The sequence below is a fragment of the Schistocerca piceifrons genome, chromosome 1 (genome assembly GCF_021461385.2).
Source record: "Schistocerca piceifrons isolate TAMUIC-IGC-003096 chromosome 1, iqSchPice1.1, whole genome shotgun sequence".
Taxonomy (NCBI): Eukaryota; Metazoa; Arthropoda; class Insecta; order Orthoptera; family Acrididae; genus Schistocerca; species Schistocerca piceifrons.
Window position 1 is genome coordinate 328609763 of NC_060138.1, and position 17713 is coordinate 328627475.

Consider the following 17713-nt stretch of genomic DNA (forward strand, 5'->3'; position numbering starts at 1 on the left):
TCTGTTATTTTATCATTATCATTATGTGGATCAGAGTGAACAAAATATTTCTGCATTCAGGGAAGAAAAAGATGATTGTAAAATCATGAATAGCTCTCACTCTAGTGAAAAACACCTTTGTTTTAATCTTGCTCCCTAACTCACTTATACCCATGACACTATCTCCCCTACTTCATAAGAATCCAAAATGAGGCATCCTTTGAACTTCTTCTACATCCTGCTGAAGTGAGAATCATTGTGAATATTGAAAATGACACATATGCACAGCGCCTGGATTTCTATGGCCTAAAAAGCTAGGAAAGTTATCACTAAAATTATATGAAAATATCCATAAAATGATGTAAAAATTGTTCAAGGGAAAGATTTGTATTCCGAGAAGTTTGTAGACAGTGACCTCATTGTGAAGCTGTGACATCTTTGAAAAACTCAGTTCATTGAATGCAACTCTCAGACAAAATTTTGGAAGAAAACTTTGGATGATAAAGATATTAATTACATTTCCCCTTTCACATTGTTACGTGGTTTTAAAAAGGAATGACTTTCATTTGTGTGAAGAACTGAAGTCTGTATCTGTGGATCATTTAATTAATAATTACTTTTTGAAGCAGCCTACATCCCAGAAGAAGCTGGTTGACACAACAGGATCAAAGGTCCTTTCAGTGCAGAATTTCCATCAATATTAACACTGAAGAACAAGAGTGAGTTGTTGGTCTTTTTTCATGCTCTACGATGAAATTTAAGTTTGCTTCCTCATCACTACTTGAGGTTTGGAGGTTAAATCATGAATATCCACAAATATGTTATAGGTGTCTATGAGTTTTGGTACCTTTTACAGCAAGCTAGTTATGTTATGTAGGTATGTCAGCATTGGCAATTATCAATACAAAATGTAGATCATTAATTACTGTGGAAAGAGAAATGTGAGATGCAATTTCCAATCTTGTGCCCAGGGCCGGTTCTAGAACATATTTCCACACATACAACATATTGTTTGGCACCCCTTTCCCTCTATTTTTCCACAAAAACAAAATATCATTTGACACCTCCACTTTCCATCTTTCTACAACTAGTGACATATCATTCAGCATCTGTCCCATCCCCTCCTTCCCTCGTAAGTTAATTGCCATTCCTTAGACTCTTATTGAGATGTTCAGAAATAAATTTAAACTAAGTGACCTTATGACAAAGCAAGCTGGGATATTTTTACTTCCTCTCTTGCTTTGCCATCTGCCTCCTTAAAATTCATTCTTTCATGTCTGACTAATTACCATTAACATATGTGAGTATAATCTGCATTTTCATAAAAGAGAAAGGTTTGTCCCCAGTTTTAAATAATATAACATCAGATCTAATTTTGTTCTTAGTTTTATGTAATTAATTTCCTGATTTATTTTGACTATTCCTAGCTAATATCTTTCATTGTAGAGTGAAATCAGTAATTGTTCATAACTTAAATTCTATTGTCAGCATAGACAAATATAAATTCTGTACTAATTATAAACATTTGTAAGAACAACTAATAGCTTCTTTAAGTATTTATTTGGCTCTATTTGAAAACATGTTAGCAAAGCCAGCTCTTAATTAATTCCAAAGTAATTACCAGTTTTGTCAAAAGTATTCTTTGTATAAATATGTATGTTGATTTCATCATTTAAACAAACAATTTGGCTTAACCCTTGTAGTAGAAGAAACTGTTAAAAAGAAAGAATTTTTCCATGTTTTCAGTTAATTGAAGGAAGTATGTTTTAATTGTAAACTCTTCTCACAAATGCAAATCGTGATTTCATTGCGGCATCAAATGCGGGGCATCTCTTGTCATTGTCTCTCCCTACTTTTCCTCCTTACAACGAGACAGCGGAAGACTGGTCTGATTACGAAAAATGTCTTTGACAGCACTTCTTGGTCTTTCATGTCGTGGACGAACAAACATGTAAGTCTCTGTTCCTTTCATGGATTTCACCTCAAATGTATCAGTTGTTGTCGCAATTGGCTCCTTTGAAAGATCCTGCATCTTTGTCCTTTGCTGAAATGTGCTCACTTCTGTCCGTCTATTTTCAAAAGCATGTGGTAGCCTCTCGTGTTGCCTTTTATCATTGTCAAAAACAACCAAATCAATCCTATCGTGCTTGGGCTGCTGAACTTCATGGCCTCAGTAGAAAGTGTCAATTTGTTACTGAAGTTCACAAAGAATCTGATTCCATGGTACGGGATGCTATTATCTGACAAAGAAGTTAGGCAACGTGCCCTTCAGTTGGCAAATCCGACTCTAGATGAAGTCCTATTCATCGCTCAGTCTTTTGAAATTTCTTGCACCGCTGGAGTGCAAATAGAGGCATGGGGCGACGTTGGGGAAACACAACCTCTGTGCGATGCGGCCACAGTATGCTCCCAAGCGCAGCCTTGGCCTAACAGTAAACAAACCTCTAAGAAACTGCAGCAAAACCCATGGGAACTTCCTTCATGTCCGCGGTGTTTTACGAAACATTCATGAGAAGATTGTCCACAACATTGGGCCGTGTGTCACAGATGCAAAAAAAATGATCGGTCATGTATCATCCGTTTGCAAATCCGACCGCATACATGATGTTCATGAACATGACACAGATTCTGATACTGTGTTGTCTGTCAATTGTACTTCTTCCCTTTCAGGGAAGTTATTCCTCACTGTCCAAATACTTGGTCGAGATGTTCGCATGCAGGTGGATACTGGTTCTGCTGCCACTATCATCAATTCTCAGACATGTCTTCAGTTGGGTTCTCCTATCCTGTCACCTGTCACTAGGCAATTACGGACTTACAATAAACAGAAGATTTCTCTCTTGGGACAATTTGATGCTGAGGTATCTTACAAATCTAGTCATTTGCACTGTTCCCATATTTGTGGTCGACCATAGTAATGCGGAAAATCTTTTTGGTTTCGATGCCTTTCGCGTTTTTGGGTTCTACATAGATGACTCTGTCAATATCGTCTCTGATGCTATTCCTTATGCTCAATTGGATTCCTTGTCGACAACATTTTCGTCCCTTTTTCTCCTGGGTTAGGCCATGCAAACGACTTTGAAGCTCAGATCACGCTCAAACTCACTGCTCGGCCTAAGATTTTCGGGCTTGGCCCATTCCTGTGGCCCTTCCTGATCAGGTCAAACAGGAGCTGGATCATCTGACTGCTTCAGGGGTCTAGCTTCCTGTCACTTCCAGTGAGTGGTCCTCTCCTGTCGTTGTCATTGCTAAGCCAAATGGTGATATTCATCTCTGTGCCGATTTCAAAGCCACTGTAAATGCTCAATGCCTTATCGACACTTACCCTATGTCTCGACCTGAAGAATTGTTCACTAAACTTGCTGGAGGCCAGTATTTTTCTAAACTTGACCTGTCAGAAGCTTATCATCAACTTTCTCTCGACACTGATTCCCGGAAGTTTCTGGTCCTTAACATGCCTTTCGGCCTCCATCAATACCAACGATTGCCATTCGGGGTTGCCAGCGCCCCTGCTCTCTTTCAGTGATTCTTGGAACAATTATTGCTCACTGTCCGTGGGTGTACAAATTACCAGGACGACATTGTTGTCACTGGCTCCACCACTGTGTTTTTCAGGCATCTATCACATACTGGGGGTTTCAACTCTCTCGGGATGGTATTCGTCCGCTTCAGCAAACTGTCGCTGCAATCGATGCCCTTGCTCGCCCTACATCTGTTAAGGAACTGCAGGTCTTCTTGGAGAAAATAGCTTACTACCACAAGTTTTACCATCTGCTGCTTCGGTGGCTCAGCCGTTGCATCACCTGTTGCATAAAAACGTGCCTTTTCACTGGTCCGTGTCATGTGATGCGGCTTTTCAGAAATTGAAGACTATGCTGAAACAGGCCTCGTGCCTGGCTACTTATCGACCTGGCCAACATCTTGTTCTTGCCACAGATGCCTCTCAATATGGGGTCGGTGCAGTCCTTGCGCACCATTTTTCTTACGGTTCTGAACAAACCATTGCTTATGCCTCCAAAATGATCATGGATCCCCAACGAAAGTATTCTCAAAAAGAAGCTTTAGCCATTATTTATGCTCTTCATAAGTTTGGTGTTTTTCCCTATAGATCCAAATTCCATCTTGTTACGGATCACAAACCACGTCTTTCCTTGTTTCATCCATCAACATCACTTCCCGAGAAGGCTGCACACCGCTTCCAGCGTTGGGCTCTTTACTTGTCTCATTTCAATTATGAGATTCATTTCGGCTGACAGCTCAACATGCGAATGCTGATGCACTGTCTCGCCTTCCCATGGGTCCTGTTCTGGCATTCGATAGGGACAAACTTTTGTGTTTCCACCTGGATGTTGCTGAGCAGCGGGTTGTGGACGGGTTCCCCATCACCGGGGACCAGCTGGAAGCTGCTATGAGTTCTGACCCTACCCTCTCCCAGGTTTTACGCTGTATTCAAAAGGGTTGGCCAGATCGACCATCCGCTAAGACTTCTGATCCGTTGCGGAACTACTACGCTTTGCGTTACCGCATCACGGCTAGGGATGGTGTTATCCACCATTCCATCGAAAATGCTTCGCCGCACGTTGTGGTACCTGAGTCTTTGCGTGCTTCACTCTTGTGCATCCTTCACCAAGGGCACTGGGGTGTCTCTCCCACAAAATCTCTGGCATGCTGTCATGTGTACTGGCCCAGCATCGACTCTGAAAGCCCTGGGAGCGTATTCATGCTGACTTCACGGGACCTTTTTTAGGTACCTATTGGCTTCTCGTTATTGAAGCCTACTCTAACTTTCCTTTCATTGTCCATTGCATGTCGCCTACCACCACAGCAACCACCAATGCTCTAGCTCGCATTTTCTCTTTGGAAGGCCATGTTACTGATAATGGTCCGCAATTTGCCTCTTACGATTTTGCGGATTTTTGTGCCTGTCACGGTATCATGCGTGTCACAGCCCCTCTGTTCCATCCACAGTCAAACGGTGAGGCTGAATGACTGGTCCGCACATTTAAGGCTCAGATGAGGAAACTCCTGACTTCTTCTGCTGATGGTACGCTTCTCCAATTACTGGTTTCTTACCGTTTCACCCCCATGGGCGACCACAGCCTGGATGAGCTCTTACATGGCCGACAGCCCCGCACACTACTTCATCTTCTGTGGCCTTCTACCTCATGGCCGCGGGTGCCTTCGCTTGGCCGGTTCACCAACGACGACCTCGTATGGGTATGGGGATATGGCAGGCGGCAAAATGGAGTCCTGGCTGCATCTTACGACACCATGGCCGACGCCTGTACGAAATCCAGATGGACACGGGTGTTGCAATGCATCATTCGGACCAGCTTCGGCCTCGTGTGCCAGCAACGCCTGTTCCGGATGCCGCTACACCACCTTCGGCTCTACCTGATGCTTGGGATACTGGAATCTCTCATTACTCGCAACGCGGTCCTCTCACCATCATATCGGTGCCAGACCAAGAACTGACGCCACCAGGAGACGTGCCCATGCAGGAACCAGATGACCATTATCTGTCAGAGCAACTCTACTCGCCTCCTTCTCCTACGGACGTGGACACATCGCCCATGTCTCCTGTTATAACAATCGGACTTGCCACAATGGGCAGATTGGTGCACAGGGCCCCAGCAGATTCGACCCCCACATCTCCTGTCATCTCGATCCGTTATCATTGGGGAAACTTCCGTTCGTACGGGAAGCCTCCTCCTCGAGACTTTACGGCCAGTCAAACAACACCTATGGACATTAGCAATCTACAGGCCACCTCCATCAAGACCTGTGCAAAAAATTCAAAGGGAGGAAAAGTGTTGTGACTTCCCGATCTTTCAAAGTGCCGCCGCGCAGTTACGCGTGTCCTCTACATGCGGCGCTGTCTACCAGCCATGCAGCAGCAGTGCCACCTAAGTGGCCAGCCAGCCAGCAGCCGCTAGACTTTGACTCAGTTATGATTTGACTGTTAAAGTGCACACATGTCTTACTCTGTTTACTTGATCTGTGACTTTCATGTATTGCGTCTTCCTTGAAATATATTTGTTCAACTTGAAGTTATTACAATACGTTAATATCATCATTTAAACAAATAATTTGGCTGAACTCTTGTAGTAGAAGAAACTGTTAAAAAGAAAGAATTTTTCCATGTTTTCAGTTAATTGAAGTCAGTACATTTTAATTGTAATTTCTGTAAATCAAACAATGTGTAGTTTCAGCTTAGTCTTTAGTCCTTAATTTAAACAAACTCCGACCCTGTAGTATGTAATTAAGATATGAAGTATTTTAATTAGGTGGATGGAAGGAATTTCACCGACAGATGCAGACACTTAGTGCATATTTTGATTATATAACCTTTTTTCTACACAAAATCTTAATGTGATTTATTTTGCAGATTATCAGATAATCCATTGTATACAACATCTTGTGAGTCACTATAAATGACTAAATATTGGCTGACAGCAACCAGTGAAAAAACTTTCTTTCAACAGAGTGAAACAAGCCATTCATTGCAAACTGTCTAATGTTTAACTGAAATGGCAGATAATAATTTAAATTTAGATTTTTGTAATTACAATATTTTTAATTAATAAATGTTAATAAGTTATTCTGCACTTTATTAACCAACTTCCCCCTCCCAATAATAAGCTGTTGTACATAAGTGGTGTGGTATAACATGTTAATTCCATGAAATAATAAGCTGTAGTATGTAAGTGGTGTGGTGTTACATCTTAATTCTGTGAAATAACATGTTCCATTTCTAATCACTTAGGCCACTGAAAGATGTTCATGGTATCCATAAATATTGGTTACATAGTTGTTAAGTATGGAACATCCCACTGTGTGCACTCTGGTTTTCCATATGTGCAATGGATCTAAAAGATGTCAGCTCAGAACATAAACAGGGCACGACAGCAAATGTCTGTCTCCATCTGCTCTGGAGGCCCGTTTTGGCATTGTAGGTTGCCAGTGTCTTGGAAGCCACCAAGCAAAGGGCATGGGAAATAATTTCAATAAAAAAACAGTTGAAAATCATACATAAGAACAACCAGTCTCTAATTCCAGATGAGTCCAGCAATACATGTTGTAATGTGTTGTGGGCTACAAGTTATAAGAGTACTGTATCATCCTAAATTGGAAATAAACTTGCAAAAAGGAAAAAAATATGGTTATAATACACAAAGGTGATTGCAAAACTAATTCCATCATTTTAGTAGCCTGAATAGAAATGAGCTCTCTTTCAATACCCGCAAACTGCAAAAAATGAAGAAGTCACACATTCCAGTCTGGTGGCACTGTACAGTAGTTCCACTACAATGAGTAACTTCAAGATTGGTGACTACAAGGTATTTGTAAGATAAGTGTTGGCACATGTATCACTCTGGTGATAGACTGTGCATGAAGTGGGGCACATCATTACCAAGTCTTATATGTCACTTGGCATCCTAGTGCAGGGCACAAATCAAAAGTACTAAAAGAAGAGAGCTTTGATAGTAATAACAAGAATTTTTGAGAATTTTGATGAAAATAATGAAAGAAGGTACACCATTGCCCAAAGCAACCCAAGTCAATTACATGGAAAATCTAAATGAGCACATACTGTGGTGTTGATTGTATTAACTTGAATATATAAAGAAGAAATACATTTAACTAGGTCAAGACCAAAGGTACATTAATTGGTATCAAGAGCTGAGGAAAGAATACTAGTTGACCATAGCAACAAGCTCAACAACAAAAAATGGCAGCAATCTCCTGCATCCCTGTGCCAGCCAACCAGCATGACAACAGAGCAGTTTTGCAGTGCAGTGGCTGGTCAGCTGACTACGCAACTGTGGGGTCCTGCCCACTCATTGCATATAGGCTGCCTAAGGGATGCTGCATTCTCAGAATGCTATACAACAATTCAAGCAAATAACATTAGTAGTTTTATTTCAATAAAGCAGATTGACAATACTTCACTCTGAAATAACGATGGTGTTACAAGAAACGGGTGACATGCAGCATAAATCCAAGTCCTTTGCTACATTCAGCATTCATGCAAGTTTGACGCACAGTTTGTGGATCACTAATAACTGCTATTGTAGCACTCTCTGCTAGGCCATGCTAATACTCTGTGAATACTGTCCACTAATGTTCAGTGAAGGCTGGTAGGAGTGGTGCTTATATTCACTTCAGCTAGATGCCACTTCTATCGTGGTGACGTCCTGGTAAGTGGACTATTGGCTGACGTCGCTTCACCACCTTCTCTTCTCTTGCATTCTTCATCTTTGTTCTGTCACTTGTGGTTACACCAGAACATTCCTCCCCGACTAAGTGGTGGACCATTGTCATGTAGGGAGTGCAACCTTGAAGGGAGGCAGGAGTGTGGGTGCTTTGCTGGGCCGGAAGCTGTAGCTGCAGGGGACCTCAAGCTTCTGGCCGTACTCCACCATCTGACCTGCGCTCTGGTGGAAACGTCCCCCAGAAAATGACCAGAAGGGTACACGGCCACCTCCTGCTGCCATGAACCAGATGTAGAAGGTGGCAACTGCTGTGGTGTGGGTGGGTCCTGCTCCATCGGTAGGACAAGAGAAGGCAGAGGAGGCGAAGGCTCCATCTCCGTGGCGTCATCCCACAGTGGAATGAGGACACCCTCTGGCAGCTGCTGTGGCCACGCTGTCCTCTGGACCCATGAATCTGAGGGAAGAGACACTGAAAGACCATCGTGTACATGACAGAGGAGAAGTTGATTTTAATGGCAGTGCAACAAACCATCTGGACCTGAAAGAAAATACATGCAAGCGCCAAGTTGACAGACAATCTCGCCTCGCGCCCACCATCTGATGCTGCTAAAAACCCTGTAAAAGACAATATCATGCAGTGCAAAGTGATACTTGTAGTCTTCCTTTTGCGTTGGATGCTGAGGAGGGTGGAGCAGGTGGAGCAGTGTCTGACGGCAGCAGCCATGAAGTAATTCCACCAGCAATGGTCCATTCTGTGGGTGCGAACAACATGAGGCAAGAAACAGTTGCAAGGTTTGATCGCTGGTGCACATGGAGAGAAGTTTGGCCATCTGCTGTTTGAAGGTTCACTTCACCATTTGACTGTGAATAGAATGGTACACTAGTTAGATGCTGTATGACATTTCATTCACAGAATGTTTCAATTTCATTTTATGTGAACTGAGATCCATTGTCTGACACTATGACTTCAGGGAAACCTTCTATGTAAAAAATGATGAAGACACCTGAATTGTAGTACATGACATTGTCGAGTTCATCGGCACAGCAAACAGAAACTTGCTATATGAGTCAACCACAATCAACCAACAAGCATTCCAAAAGGGTCCCACAAAGTCTATGTGCACATGTTGCCATGGCGATTGCGACTTAGGCCAAGCAAAGAATTTTTGTGGCAGAGTGGACTGATTTTCTGCACAAGCATAACACTGTGACATTATCTGTTCTATTTGGGTGTCCATACCCTGCCAAGCACAATGTCAACATGCTAACTGTTTCATTTGAACAATCACCCAGTGTCTTTGGTGAAGTAATTGCAACACTTCTTTTTGTAAAGCTTTAGGGATCAACACGCACGATCGTCCACTGTCATTTTGAACAATAATTACACCTTTCTGTACAGTGACGCTATGCCGACGGGCAAAGTATCAGTGCACTACAGAGTTCTTGATGCTATGCAAGGAACGAGGTCAAGATGTGCTAATGTATGTTAACAAAATGTTCAAATCTGATTCAGCTTCTGTGGCCTGAGCAATTTTATTATGGTTCAGTGGGAAAGGTTGAAGCAACTCAGAATCCTGAGCATTGATGTGACAACAAGATGCAGCAGAAGCATCAAAGTCTGTATCAGGGCCAATCAGAAGAAGGAAGGTGTGTCTGCATTACCATGTTGAGCTGTCAAACAATACACAATCTCATACCTCATACCGTACTGGTACTGAGACAACAAATCCCATCCTCGTACCGAAATGTAGAGGGCTACCCACTTGTCACATATAGGGTGCCTAAGGGATGCTGCATCCTCAGAATGCTATACTACAATTCAGCCAAATAACATTTGTAGTTTTATTTCCATAAAGCTGATTGACAATATTTAACTTTGAAATAACAATGATGTCGCAAGTGATGGGCAACATGCAACATAAATCTGAGTCCTTTACTATATTCAAAGTCCATGCAAGTTTGACATACAGTATGTGGATCACTAATAATTGCTATCATAGCACTCTCTGCTAGGCTGTGCTAATACTCTGCAAATACTGTCCACTAATGTCCGGCCAAGTATGGCAGGAGTGTCGCTTATATTGACTTCAGCTAGATGCAGCTCCTATCATGGTGACATCCTTGTCAGTGCACTATTGACTGATGTCGTTTCACTGCTTTTGCTTCTCTTGCGTTCATCATCTTCATTCCAATGCTTGTCGGGAGTGTAGCCATGTAGTGGACGATAAATGCGATAAATAGTTTAGACAAAAAGAGAATAGAAGCTTTCGAAATGTGGTGCTACAGAAGGATGCTGAACATTAGATGGGTAGATCACATAACTAATGAGGAGGTATTGAATAGAATTGGGGAGAAGAGAAATTTGTGGCACAATATGCCTAGAAGAACATATTCTGAGGCATAAAGGGATCACCAATTTAGTGTTGGAGGGCAGCATGGAGGGTAAAAATCGTAGAGGGAGTCCAAGTGATGAATACACTAAACAAATTCAGAAGGATGTAGGTTGCAGTAGGTACTGGGAGATGAAGAAGCTTGCACAGGATAGAGTATCATGGAGAGCTGCACCAAACCAGTCTCTGGACTGAAGACCACAACAACAACAACAACAACAAACGACAGTAATTTATTCTCTGAAGAATTTAAAGTTTCCTAAAGAGTTACAAACGGACATAATTAAACAACTTGACTTAGTTTGGCATGAGGTTATAGAACAGTTAAAGAAGTAAATGATAACTTACAACAAACATAGAAATTATCAACCCAGGGATTTGAAAAGTATACATAATCAAATGTCAGATAAACAGGACCAAGTAGAGGTATCAGAGCAAGTAGAGCATTTGGTTAATTAATTTGTGATCCAAACACTTTGACTAGTTTGGAGAATTATCTACAGGAAATGGTTGAACAAAAAGTACAAGGGATGGTTGAGTCTACTAATGTAATCACCATTTCTTCAAGAGTTACTGTAGAACACCAGAATGAATTTCAAAAGTTGTTAGAAGCCTTAAAAAATACCCATTGAGAACTTAATGAGGAAACAACTACCAATAATACTGGAGTAGCAAGTGTTTTAATAAGGGAATTCCAACTAGAAAATGGCACAAATTTGTCAAAAAAAATTCTAAAATTCAAACCTGGTGGTGAGGTTCATCCAACTTATTTTTTAGGAGTATTTTATATGTCATTACCTAAGAAATAGCAAGATTGTAAGAAAATAGATTTTGCACTTAGTCATTTGGTAGGTATGGAGCATAATGTAAAATTGCTCATTTGGAAGATTTTAATCGTGGGACAATTTTCAGGAAAAACTCAAGAGGAAATATGGTCTTCCAGCACAAAGGTATAGCTGAGTTTAGAATTACTAGACATAAAATATCATAATAGTTCTTGGGGAAATAATAAAAAATACATTGATCACCATCTGACTCAATCTAAAGGTATAGAAAATGCATTAGAAGAATCACATCCTGTGAAAGTACTGATACATTTATTAACACACTATATAAGAAAGGTAATTTGGTATAGAGGGTGAACAATAGTAAGTGATTTGTCAATCTTCACTGATGGACTAGATACTTTAAATAAAGAAAGCAATGAATATGTCCAGGAATAAAACTGGGGCAATAATAATGTGGAGGTTAAGCATTTTCCCAGCCATCCTGCAATGAAAAGAGAAATTAACTAATGTCATGATCACAACCAAAATAGCAACCAAAGTCATTCAAAAGACAGGAGAAAGAATAATATAGAGTTTCAAGTGTTTTTACCAAACACTGTTAACAATCATATGGAAAATACAATAAACGTAAATGGATCTCTGTCAAATAATGGAATAATTAAGGGAAATTATCCAGTAATTATAATGAAATATATGGAATGTCCTAGGACTGTGGCCAGGATCCAGGACATGATGATACAACCATAGGCCCACATATAGAGAAGTTTGCGGCTTTTAGGCATAAGATATTTGCCTGAGAGTGATTGTTGGACCAGGAGGACAAAAAGGAAGGAGGTCAACCAACCCTCGTAAAAATTGGGTGGTGGTGGTGGTTAGTGTTTAACGTCCCGTCGACAACGAGGTCATTAGAGACGGTGTAAAAATTGGGAAAATATATGGTGGTAAGGTAGATATTTATATAGATTTGTACAGATTCTCAAGATTTTTTACAAAAAATGAGAAATAAAGACATGTGTCTCACACCAACTGTTAATAGTGTATTTATCATAGGGATTATGGGGAGCAATGATAAGGTACTCAGACAAGAAGTGCATATACCTGTAAGTGTAAAAAATTTTCAATTCATGCAAACTTTGCTAATAGTATCTAATATTAATTTACAACTATTATTTGGTACAGATTGATTATCAAAATATAAAGTAAATTTAGGTTTTGATGCAGAACTACTGGCTTGGACAACTGATGGTCATTGGATAGTAGTTCCTTTTAAAGTGAGTCTGGCAATGGATAAACAAATTCTAGTGGTAAACAGTATATGCTTAGTTGCTAATGTGCATTTTCAAAGCATAGAATAATCAATAACAGATATTGATATTAGTAATAATTAAATAGGTACAAAGTAAGGCTTATAAACCTAACTTCCTAGCAGATGAGCAGAAGGAAGATTTATACAATATTCTATGGAAGTATAGATCAGTATTCTCAGATACACTAGGAGCAACAGAAGAACACTTCTGTCAATTTAAAATAAAAGATGAAAATCCATTATTTTTTCAACCCTTCCCTGTACCTTTATGTTTAAGATCTGCGGTACAAGAAGAAATAAATGAGATAATGGAAAATCAAATCATTGAACATAGTATAAATGTTTACAACAATCAATTGTTGATCATTAATAAATCTGTAGCTGGTGTGCACCTGCTCTTAGACGGGTGTAGTCTCAACAAACATATCAAGACTGAAAGAGATAGAGCCTAAGTGTATCAATTAATTGTTTGAACTAGTCAGCTATTTCAGTTCACTGGATTTGACACCTGGATATTAACAAGTAAAGTCACACGAAGATTCAAAACAATACACAGCTTTCTTATTGACAGAAATTCATATCAGTTCAGACTACTGCCTTTTGGAGTAAATATTCCAGTTTCAGTATTTATTCATGCTTTATATGAAGGTTTGGGAAAATAATTATTACAAGAACTGATTATCTATGTAAATGATATTTTAACAGTGTCCAAGAGATGGGGAAAACACTGTGCTCTATTAACAAAAACTCTGTATAAGTTCTATGAGAAGGGTATTACCATCAAGCCCTCCAAATCTCATTACTGAAGGAAGGAATTTAAGTTCTTGGGACATATCATAGGGCTCTTGGAATTAAACACAACCCTGAAAAGATAAGGGCTATAAATGATTGTCCAAAACTTAAGAACATGAAACAATTCCTTGGGCTAGTAGGATTTTATCATGGATCCCTGCATGGCCAAGTAATGAATGATCTTTGTCTATTAGTATTATTAAGAAAAAAGGAATAAATGGATATGGGATGAAGGGGCTTCAAAAGCTTTCAAGAATATTAAAGAAGCATTAGTCCACCTACACTGAGCCATCCTGTGACATATGATTCATTTATTAGCAACTGATGCTTCAGAATATAGAGTCACTTCAGAATTGTTTAAAGGGAATGGAATCCTGAAGTTGGGGAATATAAAACTATTGCATTCACAAGTAGAAGCCTTAACAAGCAGAAGTTACATTATATGTCTACAAAAAAGGAGTTACTAGCTATTGCTTGGAGTATGTGAAAATTCCAAACATTGCTTGGGGATCAAAAATAATCATTTACACAGACCATCAAACATTAGTATTCTTTATGTTTAATGAAGTGCGCCTTGTTTGTACAATAATTCCAAATAGAAATTAATTACATAAAGAATTTTCAGAACCAAGTTCTCAATGCATTGTCAAGATTATCTTTAGGTATGAAAGAAATTGAGATAGGCTAAGGGACTTGATGCTATTTTTACAATTAATTTCTTAATGATAAGTTATACCAATAAAGAGGTTGGAAACATAGGCTTAAGGATAAAGCAGGGAATAAAAACAGATGAATATTTTAGTATTAAATTTTAGCAGTGCAAACAGGCATTGTTCTTACCAGCTTAGATGGCATTATGGACAATAAGTGAAAGTAGTTTGAAACTTCCTGGCAGATTTCATTCTGAAAGTAGTTTGTTGTGGAGATTAAATAATCTTGTGTCTAGTTAGAAACTGTGTGTACCACAGAGTGTTGAAGAAGATCTAATACAGTTTGTCCATCAAAGATATGGACATTCAGGCATTTGTAAGTGCATAGAGCAACTGAATAAATTTGATTACTTTAAAAACTTTAGTCAGAAAATAGTAAAGCTACTACAGTCTTGTGAAGTCTGCGAGCGGGTTAAAGATGATAACAATCATCTACAACATGAGTCTAATAATAACAAAATGGTTACATTACTCAATGACTGATGATTTTTTGGACAGTTACCTACAGGTTAAGAAGGGATCACTTACATCTTTGTCCTCGGAGAATGTTGGCTAAATAATATTAAACTCTATTCTATCAAACAAACCAATTCAGATACAGTAACGAAATTTTTAAAGAGACTGTTTTAAAATGTAGGTAATCATCACTCAATCCTCATGAATAATGGATTGCAATTTACAAGCAATGACTTCAAAGAATTTCTAGAATGGGAAGGAATAAAACAGTAGCTTTTTCAAAATGTCACCCACAACCCTTGTGATGAGCCTTGAAGAAGACTGGACATCTGTGTAGATGATATTGTTCTAACGAACATACCATATGGGCTCCATGTTCCAAGATTTTTGAATGAACTACACCACATGTCTATAGTTTCATTACCAGTAGATGATATTAATTAAACTTCTATCGGTGAACTATGAATAGTGGCAGAATGTGTGGGGGGATGAAATTACATAATGGAAACTGATTAATAATTGCTGCTTGAATAATTAAAGAAAACTAATTGAAAAGAACAGTTGAAAGAAACTGGAAGGTACACATATCCTGGGTAATCTTTAACTGGTACTAATATCAACAGACCTTCAATATAAATACTTTTATGATCAATATTCATGACTTAAATTTATATACTTACTCATGTTAATTCCATTGCAAATAGCACTGCTTACAACAATGCTGATGTATGATGGCCCCTCTGCTGCTCATGCGATTTCCACTTGCCTGCTTCAATTCTAAGTGCAGGTGAAATGATGTACAGATGGGTATTACTGGCATAGCTGTATACATATTTAAATAAACTTGATATTCCTATTGACTTTTATAACACTTTTTAATATACAATTAGAATGCACATTTTTAAATAATACTGAAATGCTGGAGATAGTCATATGTCTGACCACTTCCACTTATAGAAACAAAAAGGTGATGATAACAAAATTAATCAACAGAAGAGCATATCTCTTCTTTTTTGTTTTGTATCACAACATTATCACCGGCACAAAATAACTTGTTACTTTATCATTGGTTATATGAGGCTTACATGTATAAAAAGAAAAGAACTAAGAAAAACACGGAAAAAAAATTATCTGTTACAATTACCCCCACTGTGCTCTGATGTCATACAGACGTGCACAGTGTCTGAGCTTATTTCTCTTTTTGAAGGTTGATAACCATAGCCAATATGGGCACAGCCTTTATTTTCGGCCATTGGAGTTATCCTGTATGGTTACCAATTTATATGGGCATGTCAGCTTCTTTTAACACATTCATACATAAGTTTTCTCTCCTAAATTGCTTGCTGTAACCACATAGTCTGTGATGGTACATCAAATAAATGGACATTTGGAGAAAGGGAAAAGAGGTTTTTGTTATGAGATGTGTGAACCATAAATTATCTAAAGACTAATTATGTTTGTGTGATGAACAACAAATAGTTGTTGTTGTTGTGGTCTTCAGTCCTGAGACTGGTTTGATGCAGCTCTCCATGCTACTCTATCCTGTGCAAGCTTCTTCATCTCCCAGTACCCACTGCAGCCTACATCCTTCTGAATCTGCTTAGTGTATTCCTCTCTTCGTCTCCCTCTATGATTTTTACCCTCCACACTGCCCTCCAATACTAAATTGGTGATCCCTCGATGTCTCAGAACATGTCCTACCAACCGATTACTTCTTATAGTCAAGTTGTGCCACAAGCTCCTCTTCTCCCCAATTCTATTCAATACCTCCTCATTAGTTATGTGATCAACCCATCTAATCATCAGCATTCTTCTGTAGCACGACATTTCAAAAGCTTCTATTCTCTTCTTGTCTAAGCTATTTATTGACCACGTTTCACTTCCATACATTGCTACACTCCATACAAATACTTTCAGAAATGACTTGCTGACACTTAAATCTATACTCAATGTTAACAAATTTTTCTTCTTCAGAAATGCTTTCCTTGCCATTGCCAGTCTACATTTTATATCCTCTCTACTTCGACCATCATCAGTTATTTTGCTCCTCAAATAGCAAAAACTACTTTAAGTGTCTCATTCCCTGATCTAATGCCCTAAGCATCACCCAATTTAATTCAACTACATTCCATTATCCTCGTTTTGCTTTTGTTGATGTTCATCTTATACCCTCCTTTCAAGACACTGTCCATTCCATTCAACTGCTCTTCCAAGTCCTTTGCTGTCTCTGACAGAATTACAATGTCATCGGCGAACCTCAAAGTTTTTATTTCTTCTCCATGGATTTTAATACCTACTCTGAATTTTTCTTTTGTTTCCTTTACTGCTTGCTCAATATACAGATTTAATAACATCAGGGAGAGGCTACAACCCTGTCTTACTCCCTTCCCAACCACTGCTTCCCTTTCATACCCCTCGACTCTTATAACTGCCATCTGGTTTCTGTACAAATTCTAAATAGCCTTTCGCTCTCTGTATTTTACCCCTGCCACCTTTAGAATTTGAAAGAGAGTATTCCAGTTAATGTTGTCAAAAGCTTTCTCTAAGTCTACAAATGCTAGAAACATAGGTTTGCCTTTCCTTAATCTTTCTTCTAAGATAAGTCGTAGGGTCAGTATTGCCTCACGTGTTCCATCATTTCTACGGAACCCAAACTGATCTTCCCCGAGGTCGGCTTCTACCAGATTTTCCATTTGTCTGTAAAGAATTCGTGTTAGTATTTTGCAGCTGTGATTTATTAAACTGATAGTTCGGTAATTTTCACATCTGTCAACACCTGCTTTCTTTGGGATTGGGATTATTATATTCTTCTTGAAGTCTGAGGGTATTTCGCCTGTCTCATACATCTTGCTCACCAGATGGTGGAGTTTTGTCATGATTGGCTCTCCGAAGGCCGTCAGTAGTTCTAATGGAATGTTGTCTATTCCTGGGGCCTTGTTTTGACTCAGGTCTTTCAGTGCTCTGTCAAACTCTTCATGCAGTATTGTATCTCCCATTTCATCTTTATCTACATCCTCTTCCATTTCCATAATATTGTCCTCAAGTACATCGCACTTGTATAAACCCTCTATATATT

At 39.2% G+C, this 17713-nt stretch overlaps 1 long non-coding RNA gene across 1 annotated transcript; it reads right to left on the reverse strand.

Moving 5' to 3' along the window:
- Nucleotides 1-7885: 7885 nt before the first annotated feature.
- Nucleotides 7886-16125, reverse strand: LOC124795216. The gene is made up of 2 exons (XR_007016659.1): nt 15318-16125; nt 7886-8649 (listed from the first exon to the last, which is right to left on the reverse strand). It is a non-coding gene; the product is annotated as an uncharacterized LOC124795216 (long non-coding RNA).
- Nucleotides 16126-17713: the final 1588 nt, after the last annotated feature.